General features: G+C 43.0%; 1 protein-coding gene across 6 annotated transcripts in view; it reads right to left on the bottom strand.

Moving 5' to 3' along the window:
* Positions 1-25,887, bottom strand: part of LOC124179044 — a 122,798-nt gene that overhangs the window by 9,239 nt on the left and 87,672 nt on the right. The gene's annotated exons all lie outside the window — the stretch shown is intronic.

The raw sequence follows: 25,887 nt of genomic DNA, 5'->3' as shown, positions 1-25,887 counted from the left end.
ATTTATTATCAGTCCGATGGCCGCACTGCCGACGAGATTCGACACTGTAACATAATATATATATGTATAATAAATAATAATACGACGACCCATCGGGTTTCCCGATTGTTTGCTCAATCCCCTTCAACCTTATATCCCCTCCAATTGCGCACGTATCTCGTGTTACGCACCTATCGATTATGCATAAATGCGCGTGCGGGTTTTCGTTTGCCACGAGTAAACTAAACATCCGTCAACGTATGTAAACGTAACGCGATAACTGCGTTGTGAGTCTGTCGCGAACAAGGGTGGTTTTTAAAAACGTTGGTGAATTTTCTCCTGCGGGAGGCAGTGAAAAGAACCTGCAGGGATAAGGAAGGAAGGAAGGAAGGAAGGAAGGAAGGAAGGAAGGGAGGAAGGAAGGAAGGAAGGAAGGAAGGAAGGAAGGAAGGAAGGAAGGAAGGTGTCGTGACCAAGGGAACGGCTCGCGATGCTAAGGGACGAAGAGTTTGCACTTGGAAGGGATGCAAAGGACGAGGGCGAGTGAAAGGGAAAAAATATGTAAGACGAGCCAATGCTGCTTGCTGCTTGCTGCTGCTGTTGAAAGCCATTGGGGTACAAAGCCGCAGGAAACACGATCCTGCTAAAAGCCCAGCGCGTCGTTCAACCCCACGTGCTTTACTCGGCCCCGTTAGCATATTGCAGCTCAACATTATATAGAGTTGAATATATATATGTATGTATGTATGTATATACATAGAGAGCCCTACCTGTATAGGATTAAGAATTGTATGCAATCGTCTACAAACAAGTAACTATATCGTATGCTCACATATGTATACGTATGTATAAAGTATACAACATGGATAACTGTCCAGACTTGTTCGAGAATAAACAAACTCGTGCAGTTTTCTTCTCGTATTATACGTAGACTATAGAGAGACTGAGGCTTTTCGATGAAGGTCACGTTTCCAGAGATGTGAGACAAGATTTTTTTAATATTTCTATTCTATTTTTAGAATGCGAGAGACGGAGAAAAGGAATTTAAGTCTGGTATCTCAGGTAAAAGGAGAAGAAGAAAAAGACAATCTTTGTCCGTAATTTCCCGGGAAACAATTAGATCTGCAAACACGGCGGAAGTCGGGATATCTAAGAACGATGAAGGTAGAAGAGACGTCGAGCTAGCCGGAGATGAAGAAAATTGCACTTGTATGACATATTATAGAGAGGAAGGTATATATAATAAATGTGGTCGCAGAAGTGGATGGCCGCAGCAATTTAGTAATAATACGAATAATTAATTTAGACGCCCTAGGATACTTAGCGGGAGTTGGTAGAGAAATTTCCCCCTGTACAGGCGCATAGTTAGGTGGAACTGAGCGAATATGTATTGCCTTAGACGACTTTGGTGCACCAGGAAACGCCGCCTGCTTGCCGCCTTCGGGCAGTCGGCAACTTGGTTGGCCAACAATAATAGGAGAACTTGAAATTAATGTAATTGCGAGTTAATTGGATTTGTTCTTTAAACAAACCATTCTGACGCGGCTACGTCACAGCGGGTTTATACTCGCGTTTATACCCTCACAACTAGTTTTATGCACATTGCGCACGTATTTCGTTATGAAAGGAATCGCGGCGGAAGAAATACCCGCAGCGCTATACTACCCGTATACATACGTAATATTATACCTGTACGTGCATTGCACATACACGTGACCGCCTTTGTAGAATCCATTGTTTCTATCAAGACTCCGTTCTTTCCTTTTATTAATTAACCTAACAGACTCGCGCAGAGCGACCATTCAGCTCCGCGTGTATTATAAGGTTAATTTCGATTGTCTTTATTCCCGCATTTCATTCAACTTTAGTTCTTGAATTGATTAAAACACCGCGCCTCTATCGGTCGTCAACGAGCCAGACCGATAATTGGTGATAGAGTCTTATGACTCGAGTATCCCCCTCCACCACCACCACCCCCGTTCATTAGCGTTTAATTAATACACCATTCCGGGAATCCCGTCGAGGGTAAAACGGCGGCAGCCACCCTTCGCTTCTTTCCTTGTTCGTGTTTGCGGCGCGGGGATGTTTTTCGTCTTCTTGCATCGCGACTTCGCCGAGCCTTCGTTGTCACGAGCAAGGGTGGGAAAAAAAAGTTGGAGTTGAAAAAAATTTTTACGACTTCTTTAATTTCAGAAGAGAGAAACTGAAAAAGTCCAGACGATTTTTTGTACGACCTTTCATCGAATAATACGCGAGGCCGACGTCAACTACGCGTCTCACGATGACTTACCAATGACCGATTATACGCTTATAGTTTATATTTTCTCCGATCTCTGAACGCGTATACTCCGTGAGAAAAATATTTTCCATCAACACCCGCGCTTCCATGCCGCGATGGAATTCGTACGGAAATTATCAGCCCGATAACGCGAAGCGATAGCCCGTGAATTAATAACCAACAATAATCAGCGTATCACTGGCAATGCGTGCGGTGCAGTGATCAATGATCGCCCCGCAAGCTCAAACGTGTATCCAGGTTACCTCTGCATGCAGACGTTACTATTATTTTTCTGCATGCACACGATTCTTCGGTGTTACGCAAGAGTTTCGATAACGCCGGAAAGCTTTTTTTCGTCCGAGTAGCCGAGCTTTCGTTTCCATTAACACAAATCCATCCAGTAAAATTTCGAATACGTTTTTTTATTTTTTTTTTCGAACTAGCCGATTGCAATATTTTTGATTCGTCATTCCGAAGGAAGTGAAAAATGGTGAAAATCAATTAGTTACGGCGGATGAATAGGGCGCGTTCACTCCCTCTATGAAACGGATAAAACCATTCATGTGTATGTAACATATACACAAAGCTTACGCGGAATCGAACAGAGCTTGCACGTGCCGTTCGAATTGACGTTGATCCGTATGTACTTCATTTGACGTACTGACGTTTGATGTATAATTGATAATCGCACCGGTCAGGCAAAGCCAGTCGTAACAAATGACGATCATTAGCCTTTGACGTGCTGCATGCCTCGGAAATAATACCACAGTTAGTCAATCGCCACTGACACGCGATATAAATACATACATATACGAGTACATACATCGCACGAAGTATAATTCGCTCGTGTGTAAAAATTTAGAAATTGAACGTTAAAAATCTTTTCCGACTTCCAAACTTTTTCTTCGTAACTTTTTTCAGTATCAGAGTTTCGCACGCATCTTGCGTGGGATCGATCGATCGAATTCCACTCGTGCCTCAGTCACACGGCAATTTATACGTAATGACAAATGAAATTGGCAGCACGCCTGCTCTTACCTGGATGAAAATTTACCTTGTTAAAAGAAGGGGGAAAAGGAGAAAAAAAAATACGTCGAACGTCATCCTGTGAAAGCACAGCATCGTTTTGGCTGGTCCTGTTGGATATACACATATGTATATACATATATATACATACACACGTATATGGACTATGCATGATGCAGCTCGCTTGCAAGCCCAAGCTATTCAACCTTTTGGGATGCTCGTTAGCGAGCGTGAAATAAGTCGAGAGGACGATGAAAGGTGGAAAATGTCTGCGACTGTACGCACGGAGTATGTCAATTGAAAACGATTCAACCGAAGCTGAATCGGGGGTTAAAATTCGGCGATTTGATTCGCGCTACAGACCTTGGGGAATTCAAAAGCTTCGGTCATTTTATGAATGTAGTAATTATTCGCGCAATGTGTACGACCAGGAACGAAGTTTCTTGAACTCCCGGTGTATAGAGGGTGTCGTTTTAAGATAAGAGAATTTCTAAAGTACCTGCAGTGGAGGAACAATTTCTGGTCCGCGCGGTTCTTCTCTGCAACATGCATGCATTAGAACGTACATGGTAAAACTTTTTCTCCAGCATGACGGAGTTTTATGAAGCGCAGCGCGATGAGGAAAGGCACATAACGTTGGGTTGCAGGAAAGAAGGGAGAGGATGAAGGACGGAAGGACCGCAGCGGCCTAATTAAGTCGGCAAACACGGCCGAGGTCGAGCATTTCGTCAAGAGAGTCGACCCCTGCAGCGGTGCGGGGGCAAAGGAAATGGCGAAAGATTTAATCACCTTTCGAAAATTTAACTTCACTCCACGCACAAAAGACCGGGACGTGTTACCGACATTGCCGGAGCTAGAACGCGGTACGATTTTGCCAAAGGACACCAGACGCAAATTGCTTGATAATCAAACCATGGATACGACTGAAAGCCTGAGCCCTGTGTCTCGAACATAAGATGACGTCTAGCTTAAACCGTGGGTCTAACCACTTACGCACCAAGTTTCAAACGATGTCTAAATAATTTCACCTGGTTTCAAAATGATTTAAAATGGTTTCAGATCGATCTAAAAAAGTTTCAAAATGAATATAAAGTAATTTCGAACGGTTTCAAATTAATTCAAAGTGGTTTCGACCTATTCCAAAACGTACGAGACCGTTTCTTTTTTTTTTATCGATTTCTAAACGATTTCAAACGAATTCGACGACTTGAATTGCGGGGGAAGAAATTGATTGAAAAAGACGGCGAACGCGTGTGGATAATGCGATCTGACACACAGGGTGAATGATATATTTATATTGCTGCAAAGCGACAGAGTCAGTCGCGACGATAACCGATTACCATGGGTGAGGTAGCCAGGCGTAACAATCCATACGCCATCCTCGAATCCCCCATTCTTACTTTGGGGCTAATACGCACCCTCCTGTTTTGGAGGCTGAGACGAGAACCCGAGGACCCGAGGCGCGTGTGTTTTCATCTTCGACACGCGTTGAAACTCGACGAACGTGAAAGCAGAAAAAGGTAGACGGCGGCACCAAGTATACATATAAGAAAAGAAGAAGTGGAGGGTTTCGGAGAGTTTCCAACAATTGCAGATCGTCGGTTAGGACCAAGAGTTTCGTTTTGTAGCAATTTCGATACGTTATCGAGTGTACTGAGATATGAATATTACAACAAACTTCTTTCTTAGTGAAAAAATATGTATCTCTGGCTGTTGCTGAAAATATACCTATGTGCAAATGAACCTCGCGTTTAGAAAGGCCAGTCTTTTTTTACACCAAGAATACTTACTATATAAATCACATTTTCCGCATGAAAGTAAGTGGCAGAAATTTGAAGACAAAAATTAGCTTGAAAAAAAAAAATTGTTCAGTGTATTTCACGTAAGCAGTTTATAAACCTAAAAGTTTTAATTTTGGGGTACATTTGTATACCTAGAGTACATCTGATAAAGTATCAAAATTGCAGCTAAATCCAAATTTTTGTACCTGATCGCTTACGTACAATTGTTGGAGTTGCAGCCACTGTTCTTCGTGTACTCCGAGTAAAATGAAAGCTCGTGATGATCGCGACAAAAATTGTCATATTCCGAATAGCGTTGAATGGTGTCCACCAGAAAAAAAAACACATGGCGAACCGTTAGCACGCAGTTTCAGAAGCCGGTACAGATTGCATCGCGTATTCCGGGTAATTCTCATTTCTGTCGAGGACGACGTTTGTGAAAAGTCGGAACGGGCGTCCTTTGATTAGTCAAGCAGACAGCCAATCGGTAAAATCCACACGCCGCACAATCAGCGAGTTTTCGGTACGCGTACTTTTAGCGCGAAAAGCAATTCGAGAAGCGAGTAGAGTCAGTGTCTGCGCGTGTGTGTTTGCGAGTGTATGTGCGATGTGCGTAGGCTGTGCGCAGGGCATACAGATATACCGAAATCCTGCGGGATGCAAAGGCGATGATATTCCCCGGCGAATAGGAAGGGGATAGGTACGAAGTACAATGGAATACGTGAAAGACGATTTGAGGATGCGAAAAAAAAAGAAGAAGACGAAGAAGGAGAAAAAGGAAAAGAAGGTACAGGAAAGTTGGACAACCAATGTACGTCGCCAGTTTCATTCTTGACTTTATATGAAAGCGCGACAAGGGCTTCTGGGGTTCCGGATTTTCCAGGAGAGATTCAGGGTCCCCGGGATCGGGGATCGGGGATCGGGGATGTCGCCCTGGCATCCTTGGGCGGAGAAACTTTACGGTCGTCCGCTCCACTAAAGTATTAATTCGATCAAAGTTGACGCCGAGGCGCCTGGCGGGGGCGTCGGCGTCGGTGGCTGTGGCGTCTTGGCAACTCCGGTTATACCCATCGGCCCGGGAGTAAATCGGATTATGGTAAAATATGCGTGGCATCCGAACCCGCACAATTAAGTAGGTACAGGAGGTGACGCCTATCTCATACCGTCGACGGTTCAGCCTGCGGTGCATAACGGATCACCGAGTCGTAACCCGGATACCTGCTCCAATGACGTCGCGACGTCTCTCTGCAACACGTGGTGCATATTCCACCCGGACGCAATATCACCCAGCCAGATATCACGCTTTGTTCAAATATACGCGGACCATTTCATACGTTGCATCGAATTTCCATCATTCATTCGAATTTTCACTCTTCGGATTTCGATGTGCTTTTCACACGTCTAAGAAAGTGTTTTAATCACAGATTAAAATTATTCAACATTTTCTATGTAAAAAGATAATCTCGCAACATTGGGATTGTTATATTCGTCAAATATCACCGTGTGCCCATTATTTGTACCGTGAGTTTTTCTAACAGCAATATGATCCGTGCGCCTGATTCAGGCAACCGTAGTTACAACTCGTGTTCAGGATGATTCACCGTATCCCGCCACAGCCGTTCCGAACGTCAAAGATTGTCCGTCGAAATAACCCGAATATTAAGAATTCTGGCGAACGATGAAAAATCGAATTCGGACAATCAACTAGGGCGATAATAACGAGGTAAACGATATTAGGACTGTCGTGAAATTCGATTTGACGTCCGAAACGACCGTGGCGCGACACGGTGCTCAACCTGAACGTGAGATGTAACTCCGGTTGCCCGCTTCAGGCGGACGCATCGTTTCACCGTTAGAAAAACTCACGGTACACACAGAGCTGCGATACTTGTGCAAGTTCATTCACCGAATGACACTGGCCTTATACCAGAGTGTATCAAGGCGCAGCGAAGCGAGCGATTCGCTATGAAAGAAAATCTCTCAGGGAGAGAAGACCGCGGTATACATACCTACAATACGTAACAGAGCATTATCCGCAAGGAAATTGAGAGTACAAAAACTTGACGATATAATACATGCAGAGAGGATGATCGGATCTGGGAAAAGAACTATAAGGGGGATGCGGGATGCTGTTGCACAACGGAGGAGAATGGGGAAAAGGATGAAGAGCCTGGGGTGGTGGGGTCCGGTAAAGATGCGGGAGGTGGAAAAGACGGGGGGAAAACGTTCTTCGGTTTCAAAGCCCCGGTGCAGGGTACAAGGATCGTTCGACAGGTGGATGCCGAAGTTCGAACAGAGTCGGAGCTCCGGGTCACTCAAGTTGACAAGTTGGCCTAGAACCCGCAAGCGAATACGTTCAAGTCGGTAAGGTTAGTTGATATTATCTCTATCCAAGTCAGTCATCAAAACGGATGACATCCAAAGTGTTCAGGTTCACGTTGAGCTAACTCAATCAAACTGTCGGTCCTGTCGTATCTCGGGAGACGATATTAACAATGCACGGTTAAATTGTCAGTTTTCAAATTGGTACGTGACCTTCAGAAAGTGAAATAGAGCACAACTGCAGATATCGAGAACCTAATTGCAATCGGAGATCAACGGGGGAGCTTAAAAATTGACACCTGACCAATCAGCGGACGAATAAAATTGACGATTCATGCGAGCTTCTTCGACTTGATACAGACATGCCAAGATTGGATTCCTGTGGACCTTTAGAACCAAATTACTTATGAAACGAGCCAAACGAGGAAAAGCAAGAAAAATTTTCCTCTCAGCGCACGCGTATAGAATCGTAGGTTACAATGACGTGGAAATAAATTCAAAACGAACAAATTATTACAGAGCTCGTAGCTACAGCTTTGTCTTTCACGCACGGGTAAAATATCCGGATACCTTTCAAGAAGCGATGAAATTCAAGCACAATATTACCGGGACTTTCGGAACACGCTATTATCGTATTAGGAATAACCGAACGCATGGAATCTCCGCAGAGCCGAATTCGCGGAGTTGTTTACGACAGCGGTACGGTAACGAACCTCGTCTGGCGTATGAATGAAAAGCTCGGGGGGTTAATCCGGCAGTGATTTTGGTAATTTTCGTGTAATTTTCATCCGGGCTCCTTTCGTTCGTATTTAATTGCCTGCAGCAGGTCGCTCACGCGTTGGGGGGATAATCGTAAGCCGGCTGATTTAAGGGGCTAGACTCTCAAGAGCTTTCGCGTCTTGCCGACGGCGTCGAGATGAGACGGACGCGTGCGTTGCACGGACTGACGTATTGATTTGCATAGGCGGTATTCGCCGATCCGAAAGCGACAAAATTTCTGGATGCACGGTCACGCGGTTCCGAGCTAATATTAGCACCCTGGGACGATCAATGGCCGGCGGATCCCGGCTTCTCTCCTCGTCCTTTCCCGAGAGGAAAAAAAGGCGACGAGACCGTAACGAGGTGTAATCACGTTCCGGCGAGGCGGCGACCGTTCGACCGTCAAACGGGCCTTTCTCTCCCCCTGCAGGGCGAAAAATCCCTCGGAAGGAAGAAGTAGGTGGGCATAAAATTCGCGCGTGGCTACCTCTACGCGCCGCGTTCTTATTGATTTTCACTCTCTTCGGTATTACAATTCCACCGCGGAACTACGGGGAGCTTTTTACCGCCATTCACGAATCCCCTGCACCGAACAGGCTTCGGGGGCGAGGCGAAGACAGAGGAGACTGATGTTAAATTTCTTCACGACGGAAGCGTTCCTTCGTGTCGTTCCGTACAACATGTACGTACGTACGTCTCTATACGGGATAAATTCCGTCGCGGGAATTGCAACGAATAAAAGCATGTAAGTACTTAATCGATATTACGTAGAAAAGAAGACCGTTTCAGCGATGACGAAAACTCTATATCTGATAACTATAATTCCGCTATGTTAAGGGATCATCTTGGTGTAACGGGTCTGACTTTCGCGATTTGTTATTTCAATGGTTAAAATACGCTAATCGATCTGGTTTTTTTTTCATGTCAAACCAAAGCACTTACGAAGAACAGAAAATAAACTTTTAAACGTTTACTTTTATTTTTTATATACATTTTTCAAACGATTTTCTCGAAACGTGGTTTTTCAACAGGGTGGACACTCTCGAAGGAAGAGTTTCCAAGCTATCTGTCTCAAATTTAGACGCAACATTTTTCACCCCATTCTTTATCTTGCTATGGAAGCTTTATTTTCTTGGAAATTTTCATGTTTTTCTTAACGCGAAAACTGTCGAAAAACTATGATAAATTCGATACTTTATTCTCAAACCGCCGGCATTAGGTCAATTTTGAATTTGAAGAAAAGAAAAAACTGTATACCAAGATAGCGGCTTTCCCACTGATTAACAATCATTTTATAAATTTTGTTTCAGATAATATTTACGACCACCATCGTGTCCATCGTGAGGAGTCCTTTTTTTCGAAGTCATTTTCAACCTCATAAAATAATATGAGAAAACAAGAAAAAAAAAAATGTTTAAAAATCCATTTTCAACCCCTTAACTTATACTCTGCCTCCTTTTTCTTATACTCGTGGAACCTCGTTATCCGTACACAGAAATTGCTCAACGGATGCAGATTGTTGGTAATAATTTCCATCTCTAAAATTGTTCGCCGCAAATCGGATGTTTGAACACTAAATTTGCTCATCCGTTGATATTTAACTTTTTCCTTATTTCGCGACGTCCAGACGCCTTTTTCGTCCTTGAATTTACAAATTGAACATTTTTTCCACTCTCAATGCATTATACTTACATGCGTGTAGAAAAAGCATGAATCAAATGTAAGAAAAGACAAAAACAGAGATAGAGAGAGAGAGAGAGAGAGAGAGAGAGAGAGAGAGAGAGACTCGATCAATGCATGGGCATAATCAAAGTTCGCGCATTGTTTCGCGTACAGGTATACGGTATGCCTTATAGAACAGGAGTAACTGTGCGAGAGGCGGCTTAGTAATTGATGCCGAAGACAGTAGGAGGGTGGAGGGACGAGGGGTTCGTTTTTCCGGGTTCCTTTTATCCACCCGGCTCGAGATTATACCTGGTTGGTTAACCGAAGTGTCTGGACCAATCCGAAAATAATTATCGACTTTTCCTTTATTCGAGTCCCTTCGCCGGCTCATCCCTTAAAGCTAAGGGCCGAGACCCAGCCCGGCCGAAACCTGCCGAGCTCAACCCCTCCGCCACGCAATCCCACCCTCTGTCTTCCCTTCTATTGGAAAACTGATCCTTCCTCTCTTCCCTTTTTCCACCCTCTCCCTTTTCTCTCCGTGTTTCAGCGCCTGTCCCCGTCCCCGTTCCCGATATCGATATTTCTTCTCGTCTGGCCCCTCCAGCCTGCGAAGTGTCTCGACTAAAAGTCAGCGGCCAACGGCGACGGCAGCGGGGGCGTCGGCAGTTTTAATTAACGCACGCAAATTATATACAGAATGTTCAAAGATAATTGCAGCCCGTGATTATCTCCCCCTCCTCAACGGCAGTAATTTTCTACACACAGATATACGCGAGGAGTACAACGATGCGGATAAATTTTTCACCTACACACACACGTTAGGTACGTGTATATGTAACATATATACACACCAGCAACGCCATAAAATCTTTCAAAAAGTGTAGATACACCCGTGTATTGGAGCCGCAAAACGGTGCGCAGTTTTTTCTCAAATTCAATTCCGGAACTAAGGTATAGTATTGCTGCGGTCCGATTTCAATTCCGTTAATTTATGTATTCGGATATTCCTTTGTAACGCAACTATGCGCGTAGGTACGAGGATTTGTGTAGAAGCGGGAAAGTAGAGTTTAAATCCAACGTTATACCGCAAGTATACATCATTTTAATGTCCTAATCGTGAGTTATGAAGGTTCCGGGGTTTACGAGAACGAATTCTTCGCCATCCCGGTTCAAACAACAAACGTTTTACCGTCGCGTATAACGCTCTTCCAAGATTGAAAAAAAGTAGGTATTAGTCGAGAGATCTCGTTCCTCGCCGCGTTTCCGGTTTAAACAAAAAAATATCGTTCTCAAAGTCGCGTAGAAAGCAGTGAACTCGTAGGAGAAGAAAAACCAAGGAAAAACGGAATCGCGCAATGCGGCAACAAAATTTACTGCACAAACTCGTGTGCAAGGACTGACATTTCTCACTTACGTGCAAATTTTCGTAATATCGTTATTTCTGGACAAAGTTTCGGGTGAAAATTTCTCCTCCTTTAAACTAACATAATATTACACGCAAGGAGTACGCTTTCTGATTTGTTTCGTTAATACGGTATTATTTGGTTCGAAATCACTTGTCGCCAAGATCCTGTGTAGTTTGATTTTATTCCCGGAGGAAGTGACAGGTATATTACACGACATCACGTAGAGGTACGAAACGTTGAGCATCCCTCAAATCGGTGTATAATATCCCCGTGTATGGGGAGGACGTCCATAATGTATACATTAATCGTGAAAGTGCACCCCTAAAAGATAAGACAGGTATGGAAAGGTGGAATATCACATCATCGAGCTGCGGAGGGTGCACAGCGTACAGTCGAGTACATGTATATAAATACGTGCACACATGCGTGCAGGTAATATGAGCCGAGAATAGTCAGTCGTTTCGCGGGAGTCGAGAATCGCAGAACCATTACGCGGGTGAACCGCGGATAGGAATGGGAATTGGGGGTGGGAATGGGGATGGCTGGGACATCGTAACGAGGGTTAAAACGATCAAGCTTCTTAAGAGGTTAAAAGCGTGCCTTCGTTAAGACCGATACAACGATACCTGTGTTACGAGCGTATCGCCGTAGAAAACGGCACTTTCCTCTCTGATATCTAACCGATCGTCTGCTACGTTCTTTCTATGATCCCCGACATCATAGCTCGTGCAAAATCACCTCCTCTCAGACTCATTCTTAACCATAATTGGTGAAATTCATCCGAGAAGTGATATTTCGCTTCAAAAATGAGTTCTAAGAATCATGAAAATATATCCAGATATTGTTTAAGGATTGCAGAAAAAGCTCTCTCAGTTTTCCTATCCAAAATTGATTGTTCAAATATTGTGAAAAAAAAAAAAAAAAACAGCAAAGTTAGAGAAAACGCCAAAAATGTCGAAAGCAAACCGTTTCGCACGAATAATGACGCCAAGTCGTTTATTTTCACAACTCGAGGACTCTACGAGGGGTTTGAAAATTTCTTTCGAGTGAAATACAGCCAGAGTGACCAATTAGAGTTAATTCTGCATTTTCGGGGATTACGTGTGTTTCATGCCTACAGCATTGCCTAGTCTAACCGTTCCAAGGTGCTATGCTGCATAGTGTTATAGGTGAGAAGAAGAAGCCGAGTTACAGTCGGAGTGACGAGGGGGAAGGGGTTAATAAAGAGTAATTAATTGATGAAACGAAGCGCAGGCTAATTAATTAGGAGCCCAGGACCGAGCGACTCTGCTTCCTTACGAATAAATATATATATACATATATATATATATATAACGCAGGTATATACGTATACACGTTAACTTTAACAACACTAGAATACTCCGCGTCAACTTAGCTTCACATTGATGAAATTCATTATGCAGAAATACCGTCAAAAGTTTGCTGGCTCAGTCGGTTAATATCGGAAAGACGACGACGGCGGCGGCGGCGGCGGCTGCGGGAGGGTTGGAGAAAATGGAAGTGGGAGGAACACTTTGTAACACCGGCTTTCGGCGAATGCTAAATATATCCACGAGATCTATACCGTGTGCGTGTGTTCGTGCCCACGTAGTCTGTATAAATAAGTACCATACGCATGAGGGTGCAGATCCTCGCTTCCTCGAGAATAACGAGTATAATACCCTTAAACAAGTTGATACCGTACACCTTTGCAAGTACGGCTTTTCGAAATCGGCTGCTCTCGGGTAATTTACAGAGTGAAAGTCGTTGCTTTTTTTTTATCCTTTTCCTTTCTTTTTTTTTCTCTCCAATATCGAGATTTTATTCTTCTTGTACTCCTCAGTTTTTCCAAATAATATTAAGAATTCAAAATCTTAATCTTACCTTCTACCTATTGTTACAAAATACATATGACAAACGGAAACGGGATTAGTGACAGGAAGGAAATGTAAAAACGTTACAGACTCTTGTAATAATCCCTGTTCAAAGGCGAGTTAGAACCGTATTTATGAATTATACACGAATTCGTTTTCGGTAAGGTATTCGTACGGGTAAGGTATGTAATACAACGCGATTCCAAATGTAAACCAATTCAAGATGAATCGCTTAAAATGAAATATCTTTGATTGTAATATGCGTGAAATTATTTTTCAACGAGTTGCCGTGCTGCTTTCTCGATCAATTTTTAGCACAGGTGACTGATCTGTTAGCCGAAAATACGAAAGAGTATACAGAATAACACGAAGATAATACCTGGTTCCGCCAGCTGACCTGTCCCTAATCCTCTTCCTGTTTCCTAACTCTATTCCGGTCCCCCCTTTGCCCGTAACTAATCTTTCTTCAACAGGCATCGAAGACACTGAGATCGACGCAGTGACTGGACCATCTGAAGAAGGATAAAGGCCTGAAATTCGAAGCAACGAAGAGCTTTGGCAATCTCAGTCTCTTCGACACGGTGCAAAACACTAATAGAAAAGGGCTCCCAATACGAAGGCAAGGACGAATTTCTCTTTTTGCGTTCTACCTGTTGGACGGAACACTTAGAGAACCCTGCGTGCAGTTAAAGCGCAGACAACAATCTTGTCGTAAAGGTAAAAGAGTAAATAGGTTTCTGTGCTAAGCTAGTTACAAAGTGCCAAAGCTGCAGGTATAAAATGGGAGAAAGCTGTATGGTCCGAGCCCGCGATACAAAGACGCAGTAAAAAGACTACCCTTCGAATTGAACAGGCGCTAGGCGTGTAGTTGACGCGATGCTCGGCGTCGTAATTTCTGGGCCACGTAATTATGGAAAAACATAAGACAAGTCGAAAATTCTAACAGATAAAAATTCAGCACATTCGGACGATTGTTTAAACGATTTAGACGACTCTAGTTTCAAAATTATTTCCACAAATTTTAAGTCTATGGTAGCAAAGGTGTTTCTTGTCAAAGAATGTCAGTATTTTACACGATGAAGCCTAATGCGCAACGAATGTTTATAGTAGAAATTTGCTTATAGAAAATTACTCACGGCGTTCAAATTGCTTGATCTTTATGGGTTCTAAACAAACAATACATATTTCAGAAATATTGATCCTGCAGCAAAAAGATCGCAGGTTAAAATGATCGGAGAGGTATACGCAATCGAGACAGAGAGCTAAAATAAAGGAAACAATGTCAAAGGCGTTGCATCGAGAAAATCACTCCTTCAGGTGTGTGTATGTATACACACACACACACACACACACACACATGTATACACCTTTTGAAAGAGTGGCAGGAGAAAATTCCTCTGCGTCAGACGTCAGTCACCCTCAATTTTCTCGATGCCTTTGACATTGTTTCTCTTATTTTTCCTAAACATACATACGCAGTGTATACATGTGTTATTGGATTTACACCAAGAAAAAAAAGTTTATTTACTGTTAACAAACGTATATTTGTATATGACGAAATAAATGTTTCGTTATTATTATCAAATTTTCATTGAGCTGGATACGATTTGTCAACTACCGACACATTTTTATCGATCATTATTCGGCTCAACTAAAATTTCACAACAACAACGAAACATTTCTTTCGCCATATCCAAATATACTTTCGTTAGCGATTAACCAACCTCTTTCCTCGGTGTACTGTGTATGTATATCGGTGTTCACAGGTGTATATATACCTAGAAATACGCATTATAGGTACAGGCCTGTAACATCCAGAATCCGCGAACGGACAAACGTTGCTAGTTCGAAAAGTCGAGGATCGCATAAATATATACCTGCTGCAACGACGCCGTTACATAATGCAGGGCGACGACTTCCCGTATAATGTATATTATATATACATACATATATATATTTAAGAGTGTGTGTGCGCGTGTGTGTATGTCTTTATATATATATATCAAGTCTTCTCCGTGCACACGCGGTGGGTGTGAGGCAGTTATCTCGGGAACGAATCGCTTTCCAGAAAGCGTATACGTCTACTCACACATACGCAAACACGGCCAGGCGCATATCTACAGAGTGTTAACAAGGCCGTTAGAATTCCTAGCGCGAATTCCAGAGTCCTGTGGAATTGAAAGGTGTAATCGGCGCACATTTTTACACTGCGCGTACAATAAGTGTATAAGACGACAGTGCAGAGCATCGTATATCTCGCAGGAGAAAGGATGCGTTGTATGAATTGCGTGTACGTATACGTATACGTATTTTAGGTATACACATATAATATATACGGCTCTGGAAAATATAAATAAATAATACATTCGCTGCGGATCAGAGGGGATTGCGTATAGTGCAATACATATTGTATATATACGTGTACCTTGTGCACGTAAGGCCTTAAATTTTCCACGCGTCGTTGGTTAAAAGGATGAGCCTTTTATTTGATTTTTCGCTTTTCCCCTATGCTGAAAAAAGGAGGAGAGGAAAAGCCTCCGCGGTACGGAAACGGAGATGACCGTTGGTATACGTGCGGAAAATTCTACCGTTGACCGGAAGTACAGAGATATCGTTCTAGCCACCCGGAAGTTGGCTCTGATTTACGAACCGAGTAGTTCGTAGCTTTCCACTCTCCTTCTCTTCCCCATCCCCTTTCATCATTCTCCGCGGAGGTATAAGATGAAATCAGATTCGTCCATCCCGACACTCGATGTACAAATCCAGCAACCTTCGCTCGGTTTTTTGGAGTACAAATACAATTTGGATGTGTTATTAATGCGCGCTATATGATACGGAAATCCTCCAATTTTCACTTCGAGCTATTTTATCACATTTTCGTATCGAACTTCCGCCTTCGAACTTTGGGCAGCAACAAATATAATTAAAAAAAAGTTTGATGTTTCCGAATATGAAATCCATTATTAGAAATATTCAAAGAACCAAAGGATAAATAGGGTTTGATTCAGTTTATTGATTTGTTTTAATTATTAATTTTTTTGTTTTGAGGGGGGGGGGGGGGGGGGGGAGCAGACTTTCCGGAGTATATCTGGATATTTTTAGCGTTGGAGGTATGAAAATTGGATCATAATTTAATCTGTAAAAATAGTCCAGCGATCTCGGATTCTCTGGCAATGAATATATTTTACACTCCTAGATTATTGATACGAATTTGATTATGATCCCGTTTTCACCGCACTCTAAAAATTTGACGATACGGGCAAAAATGTTTGCTTCACGAGGCAAAAAATATTAAAAGAATTTATCATCATCCCTTTCGTATGTCCTGAATTATAAATGTGGACGAAATGTGTTTTTAAGAGTTCCCGCAGAGGATGAATCATAATTTTTTTTTTTTTTTTCATACTCAAACAAATACGTTGGGTTGATTTTACTTCCGCCGTCAAAAAGTGCCAGAGCTTCATATTGATATAATAATCAGATTGCAACTGGATCGAAGTATTCACTGTAAAAAGTTGACCGAAAGAACTTGTAATTTTTCTACATAAGTACAAATTTTACATTTTCGACGAATAAAAACTCCTTACAGATCTTGCAACGAAATTCCAACTGAGAATTAAGAGTACGTTACAACATGCGCAACCCCCACGGCTATTGAGCCCGCATGAATAAGCTCTGGTTTAGTGCTCAGACAGCGCGGCGTAAACGTGGGCAAATTCCTTACATGCATTATTGAGGAAGATGAAAGAAACTTCCTGCCCGAGGAGTCTATGCAGCCGGGGTAACGGCAGAAGGAAGATCAAGTGATGCTGCAGCGTTCTAAACTGCGCGCAATATAAACTAGCCAAGCTGCAGACTCCAAAAGTTTAAGTGCGCCTTATTGCAGCGGAGAAAGTTGTTTTTTATTTAATTTTTTCTTTTTTTCTTTTTTTTTTTTTTTTTTGTTTCTCATTTTTCACACGTTTTATACATTACGAGCTGTAGGTACTTCCGGTGCAATTTTGATAAACTTTCGGCGCCTTTATATCGTAGGTATATAATTTTCACAAATTTTTTGAACGGTTATTTATTCATTGCATACTATATGTTATAATACTAATATGATGTTGTGTAGTTATGAATGGTATATTTTACATATCTACTTAAAAACCCTATGGAAAGATTTCACATCTCTAATTCAAATGCAGTATAAATTTCTAATCCACATAGGATTTTTTACTCGATTGTAGGCGAAACTGCTTGGACGAGTATATACAATGATTATTGCGAATATTTTACAGGCATAGATCGTGCACCCTGATCCCGTAGAATTTCTGCTTCGTGGAATTACATGTGAAATTATTTTACCAAGAATGATTGGTGGTGGGCGGGTTTAAATCAGATTGTCAAAATCAGTGCGATTCAAGAGGAACCGATTTACAATTTACCCAACTCCTCGGGTTGTTCGTGTCCTTTTTTTTCGCTTTTTTTTCCTTCCTTCTTTTCGGCACGGCAAAATCAACCTCGATCATTTGCAAAGGAAATCGTCTTCTCCAACGTCGAAGTCTGTATAACCTCTCCCCGTACAGAATTATACTCTTCGCGCGATTGATTTGTTTCTTTTCGGTCTTTTTTTCCATCTCCATGGAAAAGTGAGGATAATCGATATTTCTTAACGAATGCTGGGTAAAAGAAACGAAAAAAAAGCCGAAATCAGATCAGATCTATCTTAACATGCTATGAATATACATGGCAGGTTCTGATTTCATCAATGCATGTTCTATGACATTGTACCGATCTTTGTGGCGATTATAACATTTACACCTCATATTACGAGCAATTACGTATCACTGACTTGTTGTTAATCTAGAAATAGACTGTAGTAAACACGATTCAAGTATAAATATAATTATAAGTATAGCAACCGATAACCCCATGGCTAGTGGTACTGGATTACCTTGACATATTCCCGTAGATATGTTGGAATGGAAAATAAAGACAAGTGGTGCCTATCACGCCTCGCCATCGAACCGCAGCACCTTTCATCTCCTCAAATTCTCAATTCGAGATCCTTTTCAACGCAATGAAAGCCGCACGATTAATAACGTCTTTGACGGAAGCAGTCGGTCAGACAGGTAAGTCGATCATTTGTCAATACTTTTCGTATTCGTATTGCCGATTCCTCGGTCTGCCTGTTCCTACAATGCTTTATACGCTTTGTAATACGTGCCACGAATTGCAGCCAATTACTCGGATCGGTGCCACCGCCGTGTGAAAGAAGCCGATGTAAATAAAGATGAACGGTAATTCTATGCAGGTTTAAGAAAAAGGGATAGAAATATAAATGATGGCAAATAAAATGAAAGAAAGAAAATCCCGTGCGGCGGGGAAGAAATCACCGGGATGATAGCTGCCGACAGGCGACAGCTGAATGGAATTTTATAAATTGGTTTTACTGCCTATACATATATACAGATTTCCCGTTTGACTCGTATACCTAGGAATGAGGGGAAAAGTAGAATGAAATAAAAAAAAAGAAAAAAAAAAGAAATTCGAACGATTGGAAGTATTGTTGACGATAACGCAGGGTGTTATCTTCATCCCCTGTGTCAGAAGGGATGAGAGGCGTCCCGCAGCGTTTAACAATAAGTCAACAATTCGAGCGACGGTAGAATGAAAGAGAGAAAGAAAGAAAGAAAGAAAGAGGAAAAAAAAAGAACTCTTTCAAATTACTTTCATCATCGTTTGTATAAAAATCGCGAAGCAGGACGAGAGCGAGCTTTCATTTCCTTGGAAAATAAAAACAAAAGCAAATACAAAATAACTGTAAAGATGAAGAGGAAAAAAGGCGTCGTCCGTACTTGGTACTCGGCACTAATTAGACGGACCGCAACTTTTGTCGTTTGTTTTACGGGTATTCCTGGGTTTCTATGTATATACGTTAGACATGGTATACATATATACAAGTATACATATTATTATACTTGCGCTCGGGGAATGATGTGCAAACGGTATAGCCGAATAAGGCTGACTGAAGAAAAGTAACGAGGCTAGTTACAGCCCTGAGATAAGTCGCTTATCGTTAGCTTTATTGCGTCGGCTTCCTCCCGCAGGTTCAGTTTCTTATATTCGTTGCCCGAAGCGTTCCGCTGCCACCCCGGAACTTATAGACGAGCAAACCGCGTCGTTGTGAAATTGGAAGAAATAGTATTCGACGCAGGTAGATCAGAGAGATAGGGCAGAGTAAATTATAACGGTTGGTTAATTTTCTCCCCTGTAGCAGGAATTAGTATTCGGTAAGTGTGAAATAATCGACCATAGCGCAGTTTTCGCATAATAGGATGAGAATTAACAGCAATGCTTTTACCCTCGTATAATTGAACCTGGAACAGGTAATTGAATTCTTCGCGTGGAAAAATATCGTTAGCAATTAGGTGAACGATGTAATCGTTTGCAAAAAAATAAATAAAAATAAATACATAAAAACTAAATAAATAAGAAAACAAAGATAGGATGAAGAGAGAGAGAGAGAGAGAGAGAGAGAGAGAGAGAGACAGAGAAGGGAAACGAGGATATAAGCATAAGCACGAAGAGATTTTAAAAACTAATGAAACACGTTTTTCGCGTATATACAAACACGCGGCCTTCGAGTCATTTAGTTCCTTTTAATACCGCACAAGCCATTGTTCGTTGCTACCTTAATTACTTCGTTGAACAATATTAAAGACAGTAGATGTATAGCTTTCAAGTATTATGCAAGTGAAAAGATTAAAATATAGCAACATTGTATAACGTACAGGTGTAGAGAAGTCTTTTTGGTTTCCTTTTTTTTTTTGCTCCCCCCCCCCCCCCACCCCCCTTTTCCTCCTCCTTTTCTTTTCAATTTCCGTTATCTCTCGCCCGACGACCAATATCCTTCAGCATTAACTTCCGTCATACCAAACCAAACACACGTCGCCTTCGATATATCAAATTCGTTCTTTCCGCACCGGCTATGACAGATCAGCACTCGAACTCCATGTTTTTGCTCTTTCAAACCGATGGGAATTTAGCTGTGACGCGCGAGTCGAGCTGTGGGATAAAGTACGGTATACCGGAGTATTGTAAAATGAATACCAGAAGAACAAGCTCGCATTCCAAACACTTCGACTGCAGGTCAGGTGTCGTCAAGCTCAACTTGACTTACAATGACCAGTACAGTCATCGAGGAGGATAGAAATGAATTTTTTTTCGTTTAGAATCTCTGAAAAGCATGTCAAGTCGGGTATTAAAAATCTTTACAATCCGCACCACACTTGAAGTGCACGTAGGAGATGAAATCAACTGCAAAACCATTAACCATACGTATAATGGGATTCTTCGTGAGCAGTCTGCAAAAATGCAGCTCGTTAACCGTGGAAATTGTTTATCTACAGAGTGCAAGTACTTTGGGGAGAATGAAAGGGCGCGATTCATCCCCAGGCATAGCTACCAGAATACTCAGCACCCCGTGAGATCGGATGCATGAACCTGCACCGACCATGGGGGAGGTAGAAAAATCCGTTATTTGAACTCCAGTGTCTTTCTTGGCTGCGGGAACAAACGACGAAGCAATCGCGTTGCGAGTTCATTCCAAAGGTTAAAAATTGTTAACTCGCCCTTTGGCTGAGGCTGGAAGGGTACGTGTATAATGCAATAACAACTCGACAACGTTCACATGTCCAACGGCACGAAATCTCCTCCTCTCCATTGTACATGTAGGAACACGGCGCACGATAAAACGCGGTTATTTTCACCAGGTTTTTCAAACGAACTTGAGGGCTCGATAGATGTAGAGAGGTTGGTAGGTGCTCGTAGTTCAATAACGAACGAACGAACGAACGAACCAACCAACCATCCAACCCACGCTCCATTCTCTATGTGTAGACTATGTACTGGGTGTCCAACTTTGGGAGAAATTGGATTCAAGTTACACGAGTTGCACAAAATGAGAACAGCGTAGTGTCACATTTGGAAAATTTTCGTGGTGACCATTTGGTACGGTGGGCCAAATGATCGACCTGACGTAAGTCGTTCCGTACGTAAAACGATTGTTCAGAACATCAGGGTACAACACCAGAGTATCCGATACACATTGTTGTACGACCGTTCAATTAAAAAAAGCAGCACACCCGGTACGACCGGCGCTGCATGTGTACCCTGGACTGGTACAGCTATAAGGTGTGTACAACACACGTGTTCGTTATAGCAGTGAGTGCAGATCATGCGAACAACAATCAATAAGAGTGAAGAGCTTGTGCAATAACGTGAGAGGCGGGCTTTGGGAGGCGGTAAAAGGGAAGAGGAAAGAGGAAAGAGGAAAGAGGAAAGTGGAAAGAGGAGGTGCGGAAAGCCGGTGCTAGCCGCAGGAGAATTGGAGGGAATTGGAGGAGGAGTTGGAGGAGGAGGAGGACGAGGAGGAGAGAAATGGTGAACCGAGAAAATAATAATGGCTCGTTATCTTGGGCAAGGGTAGGACCGACGTATGTACCTGCTACTCACATGCGCCAGCATTCACGAGGGAGAGAGAGAGAACCGTTTCCTTTAACAACACCCCGCGCTCTTCTGGACCACGGGCAAAATGGGCTCAGCTATACGCGCAAGTATCCATCTTCTACTCTGTCTATTTATCTCTCTCTCCAGCGCCATCAAAATCATGACAATCACTACTAATGTCATCATTCATTTTCTGTCATTTATCTTTTCTCAAGTTGGTCTTTTCATTCCTTTCTACTTCTTGTAATTTTGTATCTCTGGGACTCCAAGTGCTTATTTTTGTATTCGTTGTCCTTAGAGGAGGCCACCAATAAAATCTATACCCTCCTTTTCTCTTTATTCGATGGCTAGTTACAGTTTCGAGAAGACGACAATTCAAAAGATGACAAAAGATCTATAAGCAATAGTTCCCAGACTTACGTCCTAAAGTTTGATGAGTTTTACGCTGATCATCGAGCTTGCCATCGTGCTTATAATGTAACAGGGTACATATTTCTCGCCAAGTTTCAGTATCTTCACGCACACGTGTGGCGTGTGGGTGAATTCACATGTCGCGTGTTTGGCCTCAGCACACGCCACCGAGATACAAGGACAGAATAGAAGTGGGAAGTGCGAAACTTTAGGAGGGTGTACAACGTTTCGATTCCCCAGAAACTCCGGGTCGGTGTTGAAACAGGTTCGCAGTTATACTTGTTACAGAACGCGCGTCCTGACCTTGGTCAAAGTTGGGCACAACTTTTGAGGAATATATCTATCTACACGTGCGCGTACGTTACAACCGGTGCGCATATGCATGCCCAAGCACCGTTAAAGACTCCGAAGGGGATTCGATCGCCGGAGGGTCTGTTTGGACGTATCGTCGCGTACCCCAACATGACGGAAAAGTGTCGAGACGGGAATTGCAATGGGGTTGATTACATCACAGCCCTGCAGAGTTGTCCTCCTCGCGTACGCGGACGAGGATGATGCGACGAAAGAGGAAAGAGGAAAGAGGAGAGAGGAGAGAGGAGAGTGCGTGTGCTGCGCAATAGTGAGCGTTGATTCGTGCGGAAGAAACGACCCTGGTGTAGTATGGTGGTTGGGGTATGAGGGAGTAGAAGGAGTGAGAGAGAGAGAGAGAGAGAGAGAAAGGACGGAAAGTCAGCTTGGTCCGGCAGAGAAAATTGAAGCGAATGTTTTTTACGACCAATCACAAAAGTTCGCCAAAGCCAGGCCCAGTCGCGCAGCGTTTCGCGTGCCAGCGCGTTTACGAGCGGAATTATCACGAAAACAAAGCATAAATAATCTCGCGACACTCCTACGTCTGTGGTGCCTATACTTTCTACTCTACGCCGTTATACATATCCACCCCAAGTTGATTCGCTCTTCCCTGCAGCATACACGCTGTTGGCAAACACTTTTTACCCGTGATAGAATTTAATATCACAAGTTTCAAGCTCTATCGGTTTCATTGTTTCAAAGGGTACGCGAACACCTTTAGTTTACCAATTTTTTTCCACATTGATTAAACAAGCCCGTCAAACAAATTTTCGCCTGCTGGTTTTACGCAACTTCTGATCGTAAAGTCTTCCATTTATAAAGAAAAAAAAAAGTGGAATCGTTCGCCGATGACTTTGAGCATTTAGGGAATACTTTTCCAGTAACGGGTATATAAAAACGTATGAGAATGGAACGTCCATACTTTATCTCGAAGAGGCCGCACAGTCTACTTCTAAATACGGATCGTTTCGCGTCGATTGATTCTCAATTGAGTTCTTCTTTCTCAACTTTCTGCTGAGAAGCTGGCGAGCAATGCCAAAAGCGTATAGATTTGCAGCAAGCGTGACAGGTATTCGTATGTGTGCAAGGTCGATCTCGGCAGAGAATGTCGCGTGGCAAAGAAGTGCGTGAAGAGTAAAATAAAGCAAAATGAGAGGATGGTTGTGGGAGAATGCAACGATCAGCGCAGGTAAACACTCGAGCGAGAAGTGCGGGCGACGTATGCGGCTGGACATGCGGTCGTAGGTGGTCCCACTTATGCCTCGATAGGTAGATTTATCGGTGCGATCGTAGATTTACGATGCCTTTATGGAGGAGGCATGGATCGTAAAGCCAGGGGCTCTAGCCGGTTCCCCGTTCGTTGCTTTCTGATCTATTCAAACGGAAGCCCTTGGGAACGAGGCGTATATCGACGGCGTGACGCCATCTTGAATCGGGTCGTTTGTCTTCGTTCCTTCTCGCCCGTGTGAGTATACGTACGTATACCGTGCCCACCTATGGCCGTGGCCATGGCCGAGCCACGTCCAGAGAGTGATTCCACCGAAAATAAATTGAATCTTTGAGGTAGCCATCTGACAATAGCATTCGCCGGTATAGTATATGCGGAACAAAAGTGTTACATTGGAAACGAAGATTGAATTTTTACACTTATTGTAAGTGCCTGCCGAGTGAGAAAAAGAAAATTTGCATTTTCACATCCGTGTGCGTTCGGTTTTTCATTTTTATCTTCAGTGTGGTCCAAAGACACGGAAGAAGTTATTCCAGTCCGAAGATCTCGAAGGTCGTAAGACAGCGTGCAGACCGGTTGAAGATCACGGATACGATGAAGGGTTTGGCATAAATCTTTGCGGGTAGGCAAAACCATCGATCATCGTTTAAATGCTCATTTTCAAGTGCGCGTGTAAGGCGATGATCGGAGGAATACATGGTGCATTAAATATCGTACTCTGGAGATAGTTTATACATATTACCCTGGGGTTTAATGGCTTGTATCGAGCCGTGATGCGGCAGAGTGAAATGTGTGAAAAAGCGAAACGATTTCACGGGCAATTAGACATCCGGCCCATATACCGAGGCCGCTTCGCCCCGTCGTATTTAGCTTTAATTAATGGCCTGGCTAAGTTTCATAAGGTGCGTAAAGCGTAGCACGCAGCGGTAGCCACAGCCGCAAAAGCATGGCAGCAGCAGGACGCAGAAGTAGTAGAAGAGAAACGGAGGAAGAGGAAGAGAATGAGAAGGAGGAGGAGACGGAGAAGCGGCGGCCGAGTACTTCATCGACCCCAGAGATCCCCGGGCGCGAAACTCTCCCATGAACTTGTAATCTACGAGTCAAACTTTCCAAGTCTGTTTGTGATTTTTAAAACAGCCCTCGAGCCTCCGACAGAGCAAACTCTCCGTAATAACAAATCTAGATAGAGCCGCTGGCGCCGACCGGCATACATGTATATGTATACGATATACATACGCATCTTTATGCTCATTAATTACCTTTAGAAATGACAATCGTAGCTGCCTCACACGTTCTCACATGCCTGCATATCAACGTTAAATGTTTCGTTTTCGCTCCTCCGAAAGTTCGCGACGGTAAAATTAAACGCCTTTTATCGCACGTTTCGAGTTACAGTTACTGTGCGGCTGCTGCTCGGTAGAACTGAAAGACCTACAGTGGTGGCGTGTCTCAAAAGTTCAGCAAGAACGGTGATTTCATTCGCTTCGAAAATCAGCCGGACGCTGAAAGCGTCGTGCACATTTCAGTAGCGTCTGACAAGAGGCCTGTTTAGAAGTCTAAATAATTTCGTCCCAAAATTACAGCATTCTGACCCGAAAACTCACGCAGCATTAAGAATTAAACTTTTCATCAACGGAACATGAAAGGCCGAGTTTCAAATTCAAACAGCGTCTTCAGCGTTGGCAAGACTCCCTTTGGGGTAATTTGCGTTGAAACTTTAGTTATTCAGATTTTGTAAGATAAACACCCTCGTGAATTTTCAACAATCAATAACCTGTGCCCTCCGCGATGCGATTCAACTTCACGAACAAAGCAAAGCCCTTGTTCATCTCGCCGGTTGTATATGCTGAAACATCGAACTCGAAAGTCTTTTTCAACCCAACTTGCAATTGGTCGGGTTGTAATCATAAAAGAAAGGACAAAGAGCAATTGTAGATAGAGAGTGAACATATCTCCGGCCAAATGGGTGCAAAAAAGTAGTCGTCCAAAATCAAACGTCAATAAAATTCGACGTCTGGTTAATTAAGCAGTTGAGATGAGAAAAAATAAAAAATAAAAAAATAAAACAAAGGACATCACTTGAAAAGATAAAGGCTCGTCGTCGGATGTTGCGCGAGAAAATCCTCACCATAAGAACATACCGAAACGCGTAAGGGCCAAATACTCATCCAAATAGGGACAAGAACACACGTGCGTGTGAATGGTTGTCGATATAGTACATGGAGTAGTAGAATCCTCGTGTCCCTTCTCCCGCTCCCACCCCCACCCTACGCCCCCTTTACTGTCCGACCGCAGTTCACTATATACCGTAGCATAG

Source organism: Neodiprion fabricii, chromosome 3, assembly GCF_021155785.1.
Source record: "Neodiprion fabricii isolate iyNeoFabr1 chromosome 3, iyNeoFabr1.1, whole genome shotgun sequence".
NCBI classification, from domain to species: Eukaryota; Metazoa; Arthropoda; class Insecta; order Hymenoptera; family Diprionidae; genus Neodiprion; species Neodiprion fabricii.
This window is presented reverse-complemented; position numbering and strand designations above follow the sequence as displayed.